This window comes from Rutidosis leptorrhynchoides, chromosome 11, assembly GCF_046630445.1.
Source record: "Rutidosis leptorrhynchoides isolate AG116_Rl617_1_P2 chromosome 11, CSIRO_AGI_Rlap_v1, whole genome shotgun sequence".
In the NCBI taxonomy this organism is placed as follows: domain Eukaryota; kingdom Viridiplantae; phylum Streptophyta; class Magnoliopsida; order Asterales; family Asteraceae; genus Rutidosis; species Rutidosis leptorrhynchoides.
In genome coordinates this window covers 62,517,842-62,532,785 of record NC_092343.1, presented here as the reverse complement: position 1 = coordinate 62,532,785, position 14,944 = coordinate 62,517,842, and positions in this window count along the sequence as shown.

Below are 14,944 nucleotides of genomic sequence, written 5' to 3'. Positions count from 1 at the left end.
GTGGTTCACACTTGATTCTACCGGCACGTGGTTCACATCATAATACTCGTCACATACATGTTATGGCACTACCGACACATGGTTCATACCATAACATTCACAAATAAACACGCCATATACATGTACGCATAATTATTCCACTCACCTTTACGCCGTCGGTGAATGTTAAACCAAGCTCGCAACCTTCAACATAACGCACCTATTACATTATGTATACAATTAATTAATCACGCCATCAAGTTGGTCAACCAACTCACTCAACATCCTAGAGTCATTTTGACCCATGGTACAATTCCGACCCATTTGCAAACTTAACCCAAATATTGGGTCAACTTCACAAAAAATCCTAACTCTAGCCATTTATGGTCTTAATACACATATAATCACAATGTTATCGTATTTTCACCCTAACAAGACAACTTAGGTCATCAAAGACCCGTTTTACCCATTCGAGGGGTCCACACCCATTCGGGTCACCACATATCCAAATAACACCCACTTACATAACATTTAGGTGTGCTAGTAGTTAACTAACCAATTTAAGACTCATAAACACATTTAGCATTTCAAAACCCTAGGTTAGTCATGCTTTGAGTCTTCATGACCCAAACTTACCCAAAATCCCCAAATCACTAACAAATGGGTTTTATACACATCACTAACCCAAACCCTAACCCTTAAACAATTAATAGTAAGGAAATCAAGGTTAAGACTTACCACTACAATCAAAATGTAGCTAGTGGGGAGATGAACAACTTTAATGCTCGAGCTCTAACCCGAAACAAGCTTCTTCTACTTCGATTTGAGCTTTCTCACACTTGAATCACTCTCTCTCTCTAGAATTTAAGTGAAAGAGGTTTGGTGGTTGTAAATGGAGTAAATGAGGCTCCACAAACTGATCTAGGGCCTTAAAGTCGTTCACAATGTGAAATTACCAAACTACCCCTTTTAAATATCTAAAAACACAAAAGCTGGCTCGCCAGTTCAACTGGACGGCGTCCAAAATTCTGGACGGTGTTCAGCCCTTCATACTGGGACGGCGTCCCACCTTGTTGGACGGAGTCCAACATAACTTGGAAAAACTGGATCTTACAACTCTCCCCCACTTGAACCGGATTGCGACCTCACAATCCAAGCCGCATGACAAGCAGGAAGATACACAAGAACAAACTCTTCGGGCTCCCAAGTAAACTCGGAACCTATACTATGACGCCATTGAACTTTAAAAGTTCTCACCTCTTTATTTCTCAACCTTTTCACTTTTTCGTCAAGTATAGCAACCGGTTCCTCAATATATTCTAACTTGTTGTTTAGCTCAATTTTGTCTAATGACAACCACGAAGAATCATCCGCAAGACACTTACGGAGATGGGAAACATGAAATGTATTATGGATCCCCGCAAGTTCTTCGGGTAATTCCAAACGATATGCAACTTCGCCAACACGAGCTAAAACTTTAAATGGGCCAATAAACCGAGGAGCTAACTTTCCCCATTTTCGAAACTGAATAATACCTTTCCATGGCGAAACCTTAAGCATCACCATGTCACCTTCTTGGAATTCAATCCTTCGCCTACGTTTGTCGACATACGACTTTTGTCTATCTTGAGCCTTTTTCAAATGAGCCCGTATCATATCAATCTTGCTATTCGTCTCTAAAACCAAATCGGTACTCCCGATTTCTCTTTAACCTACTTCACCCAAACAAATCGGGGTTCGAAACCTACACCCATAAAGCATCTCATATGGTGGCATCCCGATACTAGTATGGTAACTATTATTGTACGAGAATTCCACCAAAGGCAAGTGCTCATCCAAACTACCAACGAAATCAATAATGCACGCCCATAACATATCCTCCAAAGTTTGGTTCGTACATTCGGTTTGACCATCCGTTTGAGGATGATACACCGTGCTCAATTTCAATTGTGTACCCATATCTTCATGAAACTTTTCCCAAAATCGAGATGTGAAACGGGTATCTCGATCCGAAATAATAGATATAGGAACCCCATGTCGAGAGATTACTTCCTTGATAAAAAACTTAGCCAAGGTCTCCAACGATATAGCTTCCCGAATGGGAAGAAACAAAGCACTTTTCGTCAATCGGTCAACTATCACCCAAATCGTATCAAATTGGGTTCTCACCGTCTTTGGTAACTTTGTGATGAAATCCATGGTAATGTGCTCCCATTTCCATTTCGGAATTTCCAATGGTTGTAACATACCATACGGCTTTTGGTGTTCGGCTTTAACTTGCAAACACGTGACACATTGTTCAACATACTTTACAACATCACGTTTCATGCCCGACAACCAATACTCTTTCTTTAAATCAAGATACATTTTTGTCTCGCCCGGGTGAATGGAATACTTGGACTTATGTGCTTCATCAAGTAGCACTCGTCGATGAACACCCATTTTAGGCACCCACACTCTTCCTTGAAAAGATAACAAACCATGCGGACCTAAGGTAATAAACTCCGTTTGTCCCACGATTCGTTCCTCATGCTTATTGTTAACAAAAGCTTCGATTTGAGTCTCGCCAAGCTTTACAAGAAAATCGTTAGTAATAATCATGCGTAACGATCCTACTCGTATCGCCGGATGTTGACTCTTTCGACTTAACGCATCCGCGACCACATTCGCCTTACCCGGATGATAAAGTATTTCACAATCATAGTCTTTCACCACATCCATCCATCTAGGTTGACGATAATTGAAATCTCTTTGATCAAAAAGGTGTTTCAAACTCTTGTGATCCGAATAAATCGTACACTTGACACCATACAAGTAATGGGGCCAAATTTTCAATGCATGAACAACCGCCGCCAACTCGAGATCATGAGTCAGATATCTTGTTTTGTGTTCCTTCAATTGCCGAGAGGCATAAGTGATGACTTTACCTCTTTGCATTAGAACATAACCGATCCCATTTAAAGATGCATCACAATAAACCGTCATGTCTTCTACCCCTTCTGGCAACACTAACACCGGAGCTTAACATAACTTCTCTTTTAACAATTGAAAAGCAATTTCTTGCTCGTTCTCCCAATTAAATCTCGCATTCTTTCTTGTTAATTTCGTCAATAGAGAAGCAATTTTAGAAAAGTCTTGGATAAACCGACGATAATAACCGGCCAATCTAAGAAAACTTCGGATTTCCGTAGGCGTAGTCGGTCGTCCCCAACTCTTTACCGTCTCAATCTTCCCTGGATCTACTTGAATACCATTTTCGTTCACAATATGGCCAAGGAACTGAACTTCCCTTAGCCAAAATTCACATTTGGAGAATTTAGCATACAACTTCTCCTTCCGCAACGTCTTTAACACACATCGCAAATGAAGTTCATGTTCTTTCATACTCTTCGAATAGACAAGTATGTCGTCAATGAACACAATTACTGACTTGTCCAACATATGTTAGCACACTCGGTTCATAAGATCCATGAATGCCGCCGGTGCATTCGTAAGACTAAAAGGCATTACCACAAACTCAAAATGCCCGTAACGCGTTTGGAAAGCCGTTTTCTCAATATCTTCCTCACGGACCCGTATTTAGTGATAGCTGGACCGTAGGTCGATTTTAGAGAAATACGTTGCACCTTGGAGTTGATCAAACAAATCGTCAATCCTAAGCAAAGGATAACGATTCTTGATCGTCACTTTATTCAACTCCCGATAATCGATGCACATCCGCATACTACCATCCTTCTTCTTCACAAATAAAACCGAAGCGCCCCATGGCGAAGCACTCGGTCGAATGAAACCCTTTTCAAGTAACTCTTGGGTTTGATTTAACAACTCTTGCATTTCCGTCGACGCTAAGTGATAAGGAGTCTTAGCAATGGGGGTTGTAACATCCTGCCTTTTTCCGTCAACTTTTTCGTTTAACTATTTATGTTCCGTGATATGTTTATAACACGTCTCGTTGATACGTGTTTGAATTATCTTGTCTAGGTAATTCCCACACCCGTTTTAAAGTTAAGGGACCAAACTTGCCAAGGGTTGAAACTTTTGACTAGGTCAAAGAGTCAACCCTCATCTTCATCCATTCAATCTCATCTCTTTCACTCTTACTACTTCAACTTTTCTCTCAACTTCCATACAAAGATTCATCATCCAAAATCGAGCTAGCGATCATCTTGCCAAACAAATTACATATTTGAACTCCTCGTGATCTCCTCTTCGATTCCATACCAACCTCATCAAATTTGGGTAACTTTCTAAAATCACTAATTTTATGTGTTCTTGAGATTTTTGAATTAAAAGGTTGTTAATTAGTGTCTATGGCTCAAGTCTAGTATAATTATGTGATTTGTATGCTTGTTCTTGCTATTTTGGTGTAACTAGTTCATATTGAAAGAATGCTTGCTTAATCTTGAGTTTTAGGTGTTCATATGTTGTTGAATGATGAAAGTTCATGTTTTAATTGTGTTCCTAACATCACTAGCTTCAAATTGGTATGTAGGTTGACATGGATTAGTTTCATATGCAAGATTGTTGAATTTGTGATTTTGGGTTAGGGTTTGATAGAAGTAAATTGAATTTTTGATGCATTAAATGCTTGTTAATGTTACTTGTAAGTGTTAGGTTGTGTTGTATGCTTAATTACCTTCGAAACGGCATATCGTTCATGTAATTTGGTTGCCAAATCATTAAATTGCAATTTTGACTTGTATGCATTGATTATGGAACATTAATTGTGGTTTTTGGTTGTTATAAGTGGAAGTTTGATTGATGATATGTGTTTAGTTGCATTCCTCGTCAAAATACCTTTCCAACGATGTATGATAGGCGCTATAAGTGTTTGCGGGTCAAGAGTTGTGTTAGAATTGGTTTTGGCTCGTGCATAGTTTGAAAGACAGAAAAATAGCTGAACTGCAGGTCGCGCGGCGCGCACCCTACCCCGCGCGGCGCGCCAAATGGCCTGGACAGATTCTGACCTCCATGTCCCTTTTAACGTGAAATGTTTGACTAGCTACCGACCTCCGATTCACATGAAACTTGTTTTAATATACTTGTATATGAATAATTAGCATGGAAAATTTGTCCGGGACCCGACCCGAACATGTTGACTTTTTCGTTGACTTTGACCCGACCAAGTTTGACTTTTTGTCAAACTTAACCAATTAATTATGCAATCTTCCTAACATGCTTTTATACTTGTATCTTGCATGAAACTTGACAATTTGCTTCACATGCTATATTAATCGAGTCGTATTGAGCCATAGGACTAATTGAACATCTTTGACCCTTCGTGACTATCGTTATTGATACAACCTAATTGTTTAGGTCGAGACTAGCATTGTTCTTTGCACGTTTACTTGTTGAAGTACTATTTCACTCTTTCAATCAAAGGTGAGATCATAGTCCCACTTTTACTCTTTTAAACTTACTTTTGGGATGAGAAAACATAAACGATTCTTTTGAACTAAGTGAACACAAGAACGGGAAAACAAACATTCTACATACGAGTTTAGAACGAAAATCCTCAATTCGATTATCATTAATTACATCAGATGGTGTAAGCGAGAACTTATGTTATATGGCCATATGGGTTTGACAAACCCTCATTCAAACGGTTCGCTACCGTTTACGAATGAAATATATTTTCGGGAACAGTGTTGTTCTAGCACTAATTGATGGGGTATTCAACGGACGGAACGTTAAGCTTTGATAATTGGGTGCTCGTGAATATTAACTTTTAGAATGTACTATGGCTTTATCGATGTTGCAAATCTTGTGGTTCAACTTACTATTACTCATTTACTTATTTAAACCTATGATTTCACCAACGTTTTCGTTGACAGATTCTCTATGTTTTTCTCAGGTCCTTGAACTTAGGTGATACATGCTTTCGCTCATACTATTTGATACTTGCATTGGATGTCGAGTATACTTGCATACGCGGAGCGTCTTTTTGACTACTTTTAATCGTGTCGCACGTGTTTCATACAAACTTTTAACATTGTTATGTACTTGTTATGGAAACTACTTTTGTAAACTTTGAAACACCCTTATTTATGAAATGAATGCGACATACTTTTCGGTCAAACTTTGTTATAAAGACTTATGACCATGTAATGGGACCATACGTAGATGACGCCGTCATTTGACGATTTGTCGGGGTCGCTACAAGTGGTATCAGAGCTTTGGTTGTAGGGATTTAGAGTTCATTGGTGTCAACCCCGAGTCATAGGGTACATTGGTGAGTCTAGACTACAACCGGCATATAGACTTGACATAGGAATTATCTGACAATTTGTGCATTTATACTCGAACTCTCTTACTCATATCTACTCTTATTCTATCTAAATCTTGCGTTGTATAATTTAATTGACACGCCACCTTGACTATATGATGTAATGTCGAATGCACATATGAATTAGGGTAATATAATTCCCGGAAATTATATTACGGTGACTCATATGAACATACCGACATTATGCCATAAAGAATTTAAGGCGAGTCAAGGATAATTTTCTCTTTATCTTTATTCCATATCGCGGTTAGTATTATTTAGAATACTAACCAACGGTATTCTTTTGTTTTGAAGGAACAATGGCTCCTCGTCGTGTACGCCGCAATGAAACTCCCGAACAAGCTCTCGAACGGATGATAGCTACCGCCGTAGATGCGGCCATGGCCTGTCACTCTTCCAACAACAATAACAATAACAACAACCACAACAACAACAACAACAATGGGGCCGGTAACTCAAACGAGGGATGCTCCTACAAAGCTTTCATGGGGTGCAAACCTCACACTTATGATGGAACCGGGGGACCGGTTGTGCTTACTCGTTGGTTTGAACAAACCGAGGCCGTCTTTAGCATAAGCGGTTGTCGGGACCAAGACAAGGTCAAATACTCCACCCATACGTTCTCCGGTGTTGCTCTCACTTGGTGGAACACCTATGCTCAATCGGTGGGTACCGATGAAGCTCATGCCCTCTCTTGGGCCGATTTGAAGGAAAAGATGATTGTCGAATACTTTCCGCGCGAAGAAACCCGAAAGCTCGAGGAAGAACTAAGAGCTTTGAAAGCGGTCGGAAACGATCTTAAGGCTTATAATCAACGCTTCGCCGAACTATCCTTGATGTGTCCTAATCTTGTTAACCCCGAATCTCAAAGGATTGAGCTCTACATGCTCGGTCTTCCAAAAAGCATCAAACAAGGGGTGATGTCATCCAAACCCACTACTCATCAAGCCGCTATGAACATGGCTCGCCAATTAATTGAAACGGTTGACGAAATCGTAGTACCGGCTCCTAAGGCCGAGGACAAGTCGGGTGGCAACAAAAGGAAATGGGAAGCCACTCCATCAACTAACTACAACAACAACACCTTCACCAAAAAGCCCTTCAACAACGACGGCAAGAAGGGTTATGTCGGAAACTTACCTTTGTGCAACAAGTGCCACAAACATCATTACGGCGAATGTAACAAGCTAATTTGTCACCGTTGCCAAGGAGTTGGTCATAGGGCCAACAATTGCACAAGCACCGCCCCCGTTGCTCGAAAGGGGCCCAATCCTCCAAAAACGGTCACTTGTTACGAATGTGGCCAAACGGGCCATTATAAGAACGAATGCCCGAAAAAGAAAACCAACCCCAACAACCGAGGTCGAGCCTTTAACATCAACACCGAGGAAGCCCGAGATGACAATGAACTAGTCACGGGTACGTTTCTTCTCAACAGCTCTTATGTTACTTGCTTATTCGATTCGGGTGCCGATAAATATTTTGTGTCTAAGACTTTGGCTCCTACCCTTTGCACTCCACCACACCCTTTAGATACTACTTATTCCATCGAAGTGGCCGACGGAAAACTCTTAAGTGCCGACACATATTACCGGGGGTGTACTTTGAACATTTTGGGTAAGGAATTTGAAATTGACTTGATACCCATGGAATTAGGGAGTTTTGATGTAATAATCGGTATGAATTGGATGGTCAAAAATAAATCTCACATTCTTTGCGATCTTCACGCAATTCGAATTCCTATCGAGAATGGTGAACCATTGATTGTCTATGGCGACAAAAATTGCACCGGACTCAATCTCGTTTCGTGCCTTAAAGTTCGAAAGCTACTTCGCAAGGGTTGTTTCGCGATTCTTGCTCACGTTAAGAAAGTCGAGGCCGACGAAAAGCGTATCGAAGATGTGCCAATTGTTAGCGACTTTTCCGATGTATTTCCCGACGAATTACCGGGTCTTCCACCTCATCGACCGGTTGAATTTCAAATCGATCTTATTCCAGGAGCCGCACCCGTAGCGCGTGCACCGTATAGACTCGCTCCATCCGAATTGCAAGAATTGCAAAGTCAACTCCAAGAACTACTTGACCGTGGTTTTATCCAACCTAGCCATTCACCATGGGGCGCTCCGATTTTGTTCGTCAAGAAGAAAGACGGATCCCTACGAATGTGCATTGATTATCGTGAACTAAACAAATTGACGGTTAAGAACCGATATCCTCTTCCTCGCATTGATGACCTTTTTGATCAACTACAAGGTTCTCGTGTATACTCAAAAATCGATCTCCGTTCGGGTTATCATCAACTAAGGGTTAAGGGGGAAGATGTCTCCAAAACCGCTTTCCGGACTCGTTATGGTAGTTATGAATTCCTTGTCATGCCTTTCGGTCTCACTAACGCACCGGCGGTGTTCATGGATCTCATGAACCGCGTGTGCAAACCTTACCTCGACAAATTCGTTATCGTGTTCATCGATGATATTTTGATCTATTCTAAAAACGAAGAGGAACACAAAGAACATCTCCGACTCATGCTTGAACTCTTGAGAAAAGAACAACTCTATGCCAAGTTCTCCAAGTGTGAATTTTGGTTGAAGGAAGTTCAATTCCTCGGTCATGTTGTAAGTGATCAAGGCATTAAAGTCGATCCCGCGAAAATCGAAGCCATTAGTAAATGGGAGACTCCTACTACTCCTACTCAAATTCGTCAATTCTTGGGTCTCGCCGGATACTATCGTAAATTCATCAAGGATTTCTCCTTAATCGCTCGCCCTCTAACCGCGTTAACTCACAAGGAACGAAAATTCGTTTGGACATCCGAACAAGAAACCGCTTTTCAAATCTTGAAAACTAAGCTAACCACCGCTCCTATCTTGTCACTTCCCGAAGGCAATGATGATTTTGTTGTATATTGTGATGCCTCGAAAAACGGTTATGGATGCGTATTAATGCAACGAAAGAAAGTCATTGCTTATGCCTCTCGACAACTCAAAGTCCACGAACGAAACTACACGACACATGATCTTGAACTCGGTGCCGTCATCTTTGCACTTAAGTTATGGAGACATCATCTTCTTGGTACCAAAAGTACTATCTTTACCGATCACAAAAGTCTCCAACATATCTTCGATCAAAAGCAACTAAACATGAGACAACGAAGGTGGATTGAGACCTTGAACGATTATAATTGCGAGCTTCGTTACCACCCCGGAAAGGCAAATGTAGTGGCCGATGCCTTAAGTCGAAAGGAAAGAGCGGTGCCTCTTCGTGTCCGAGCTTTGAATATCACCATCCACTCCAACCTTAATAGCCAAATTCGGGTAGCCCAAGATGAAGCTCTTAAGGACAACAACATCGCACGCGAACTTTTAAACATTCTCGTCTCCCGATTCGAAGTTAAGGAGACCGGACTTCGATATTACGCCGGAAAAATTTGGGTGCCTAGATATGGCGATCTACGAAACCTCATCCTAGACGAAGCCCACAAATCGCGATACTCGATTCATCCCGGCGCCAATAAGATGTACCATGACCTTAAAGAACAATATTGGTGGCCGAACATCAAAAAGGAGGTTGCTAGATACGTCGCCAATTGTTTGACTTGCGCTAAAGTCAAAGCCGAACACCAAAGACCGTCCGGGTTACTTCAACAACCCGAGATCCCGCAATGGAAGTGGGAAAGGATCACGATGGATTTTATCACCAAACTACCGAAAACGTCGGGCGGTTATGATACCATTTGGGTCATTGTTGACCGTCTCACCAAATCCGCGCACTTTCTCGCCATGAAAGAAACCGACAAAATGGAGAAACTTGCACGACTTTACATTAAAGAGATTGTAGCCCGACACGGAGTACCGTTATCGATTATCTCCGACCGAGATGGTCGTTTCGTTTCTAGATTTTGGCGTACGTTACAAGAAGCGTTGGGAACGCGTTTGGACATGAGCACCGCATATCATCCCCAAACCGATGGGCAAAGTGAACGTACAATACAAACCTTAGAGGATATGTTACGAGCCTGCGTTGTTGATTTTGGAAAAGCTTGGGACAATCACTTACCTCTCGCCGAATTCTCTTACAACAATAGTTATCACGCGAGTATTAAGGCCGCACCTTTTGAAGCGTTATATGGTCGAAAATGTCGCTCTCCTCTTTGTTGGGCCGAAGTGGGTGACGTGCAAATTTTCGGGCCTGAACTCATTCACGAAACCACCGAGAAGATTCTTCAAATCCGAGATAGGCTTCGGACGGCCCGGAGTCGTCAAAAATGCTATACCGACAAAAGACGCAAAGACCTCGAATTTCAAGTCGGTGACCGCGTCATGTTAAAAGTCGCACCTTGGAAAGGTGTCATCCGTTTTGGGAAACGTGGGAAACTAAATCCGCTGTACGTTGGTCCTTTCGAAATCTTAGAACGTGTTGGAACCGTTGCGTATCGTTTGGATCTTCCGCCTCAACTAAGCTCCGTCCATCCTACTTTTCATGTATCTAACTTGAAGAAATGTCTTGCCGAGCCCGATATCGTCGTTCCTCTCGAGGAACTTACTATTAATGACAAACTTCATTTTGTGGAGGAACCGGTTGAAATTGTGGACTACGTCGAGAAGGAATTAAAACAAAGCCGGATCCCGATTGTTAAGGTTCGTTGGAACGCCAAAAGAGGACCCGAGTTTACTTGGGAAAGAGAAGATCAAATGCGAAAGAAACACCCTCATCTATTCCCGGTTCCGGAAACGTCAGATTCCGAGGAAGAAACAACGACTACTACGCCTACCTAAATTTCGGGACGAAATTTCTTTTAAGGTGTAGGTAATGTAACATCCCGCCTTTTTCCGTCAACTTTTCCGTTTAACTATTTATGTTCCGTGATATGTTTATAACACGTCTCGTTGATACGTGTTTGAATTATCTTGTCTAGGTAATTCCCACACCCGTTTTAAAGTTAAGGGACCAAACTTGCCAAGGGTTGAAACTTTTGACTAGGTCAAAGAGTCAACCCTCATCTTCATCCATTCAATCTCATCTCTTTCACTCTTACTACTTCAACTTTTCTCTCAACTTCCATACAAAGATTCATCATCCAAAATCGAGCTAGCGGTCATCTTGCCAAACAAATTACATATTTGAACTCATCGTGATCTCCTCTTCGATTCCATACCGACCTCATCAAATTTGGGTAACTTTCTAAAATCACTAATTTTATGTGTTCTTGAGATTTTTGAATTAAAAGGTTGTTAATTAGTGTGTATGGCTCAAGTCTAGTATAATTATGTGATTTGTATGCTTGTTCTTGCTATTTTGGTGTAACTAGTTCATATTGAAAGAATGCTTGCTTAATCTTGAGTTTTAGGTGTTCATATGTTGTTGAATGATGAAAGTTCATGTTTTAATTGTGTTCCTAACATCACTAGCTTCAAATTGGTATGTAGGTTGACATGGATTAGTTTCATATGCAAGATTGTTGAATTTGTGATTTTGGGTTAGGGCTTGATAGAAGTAAATTGAATTTTTGATGCATTAAATGCTTGTTAATGTTACTTGTAAGTGTTAGGTTGTGTTGTATGCTTAATTACCTTCGAAACGGCATATCGTTCATGTAATTTGGTTGCCAAATCATTAAATTGCAATTTTGACTTGTATGCATTGATTATGGAACATTAATTGTGGTTTTTGGTTGTTATAAGTGGAAGTTTGATTGATGATATGTGTTTAGTTGCATTCCTCGTCAAAATACCTTTCCAACGATGTATGATAGGCGCTATAAGTGTTTGCGGGTTAAGAGTTGTGTTAGAATTGGTTTTGGCTCGTGCATAGTTTGAAAGACAGAAAAATAGCTGAACTGCAGGTCGCGCGGCGCGCACCCTACCCCGCGCGGCGCGCCAAATGGCCTGGACAGATTCTGACCTCCATGTCCCTTTTAACGTGAAATGTTTGACTAGCTACCGACCTCCGATTCACATGAAACTTGTTTTAATATACTTGTATATGAATAATTAGCATGGAAAATTTGTCCGGGACCCGACCCGAACATGTTGACTTTTTCGTTGACTTTGACCCGACCAAGTTTGACTTTTTGTCAAACTTAACCAATTAATTATGCAATCTTCCTAACATGCTTTTATACTTGTATCTTGCATGAAACTTGACAATTTGCTTCACATGCTATATTAATCGAGTCGTATTGAGCCATAGGACTAATTGAACATCTTTGACCCTTCGTGACTATCGTTATTGATACAACCTAATTGTTTAGGTCGAGACTAGCATTGTTCTTTGCACGTTTACTTGTTGAAGTACTATTTCACTCTTGCAATCAAAGGTGAGATCATAGTCCCACTTTTACTCTTTTAAACTTACTTTTGGGATGAGAAAACATAAACGATTCTTTTGAACTAAGTGAACACAAGAACGGGAAAACAAACATTCTACATACGAGTTTAGAACGAAAATCCTCAATCCGATTATCATTAATTACATCAGATGGTGTAAGCGAGAACTTATGTTATATGGCCATATGGGTTTGACAAACCCTCATTCAAACGGTTATCTACCGTTTACGAATGAAAATTATTTTCGGGAACAGTGTTGTTCTAGCACTAATTGATGGGGTATTCAACGGACGGAACGTTAAGCTTTGATAATTGGGTGCTCGTGAATATTAACTTTTAGAATGTACTATGGCTTTATCGATGTTGCAAATCTTGTGGTTCAACTTACTATTACTCATTTACTTATTTAAACCTATGATTTCACCAACGTTTTCGTTGACAGATTCTCTATGTTTTTCTCAGGTCCTTGAACTTAGGTGATACATGCTTCCGCTCATACTATTTGATACTTGCATTGGATGTCGAGTATACTTGCATACGTGGAGCGTCTTTTTGACTACTTTTAATCGTGTCGCACGTGTTTCATACAAACTTTTAACATTGTTATGTACTTGTTATGGAAACTACTTTTGTAAACTTTGAAACACCCTTATTTATGAAATGAATGCGACATACTTTTCGGTCAAACTTTGTTATAAAGACTTACGACCATGTAATGGGACCATACGTAGATGACGCCGTCATTTGACGATTTGTCGGGGTCGCTACAGGGGTAGCCCCCGGAACCAACTCAATGCGAAATTCAACTTGTCTTTCCGCCGGAACACACGGTAACTCATCCGGGAAAATGTCTTCAAATTCATTAACCACCGAAATTTCACGAATGGGTGGTGGCTCATCACGAGTATCAACAACATGGGCAAGAAAAGCCATGCCACCACTAACAAGGAAACGACGTGCCCGTGCAAAAGTCGCACAAGTCTTCTTCGCTTATCACCATGAATAATTAACTCTCCCCCACTAGGGGTCTTCACTCGAATAGATTTTTCATGGCATGCAATATCAGCTTTATTATGATCGAGCCAATCCATACCAACAACGATATCAAAATCGCCCAAGGTCATCGGAATGAGATCAATTTTAAAGCTTTCGGCACCAAACACAACATTAAAATTTTTACACACATCCACCACTAGCACCGTCTTGCCATCCGCTATTTCAACTTCTACCGGACGACTTAACTTAACTAGCAGTTTATTTAACTTAGGCACAAATCTTGGAGACACAAACGACAAATTAGCACCACTATCAAAAAGTATCCGTGCCGGATTAGAGTTAACCATGAAAGTACCTGAAATAACTTCGTTGGATTGCTTGGCCTCCTCATTCGTCATCAAATAGTTGTGACCCCTAGCGTGCCCGCCACTTTCTCCAACTGTTTAACATGATCGGTGTTCAAATCGGGACACTCCGGCCTCTTATGCCCTTCTTTACCACAATTATAACAAGTAACTTTGTTCGGCGCATTGGTACAATCACGAGCCATGTGTCCTCTTTGTTTACAATTGAAACACGTGGGCCCGTAACCCAGAGCGTCACCCTTTTTCACGCTATTTGCACCTTCGGAACCCTTCTTTGACTTCTTGTTTGAAAAGTTCGAATGACTTGATCCTTCAAACTTTCTTTTAGAAAAAGTGAAATCGCTCTTTCTTGGAACCTCCTGCTCAAAACCCCGAGCCAATTCAAATAACTCTTCAAAAGACTTAGCCGCTCCTCGACTAATCTTACCCTTAAACTCATCATTCATGGTACGATAGAAATTCTTCATCAACTTGTGATGGTCGCAAACATATTCCGGACAAAAATGAGTCTTTGCCAAAAAGATAGACTTAAGAGTAACCAAGTCCATTGAACCTTGTCGCAAATTGTGCAACTCATCCCGGATTCTATCAAGGTCGGATGAAGTTCGGTATTCTTTGAAGAATTCTTTCTTAAACTCCTCCCACGTCAAGCTCATACATTGTTCCTTACCGTACAATTGAATCTTATCATCCCACCACAACTTCGCCTCTTCTCGTAACATGCTAGAACCATACCTCGCCTTCTTCTCGGGAGGACATTCCATGGTACAGAAAGCTCCCTCGATATCGGAAATCCAACATGTGCTCTTCAACGGATCTCGTACCTCATTAAACATCGGAGGTTGAGCATCCTTGAAATTTTTGTAATGGAAGTCCCGCCTTCCATTCCCACCATTACCATCACCCCCTTCACCACGAGGATGAATGTTTCTAGCTTCTAATGCCTCCTCGATCACGACATTCATTCACTCATTTATCATTTCGGTTACTTG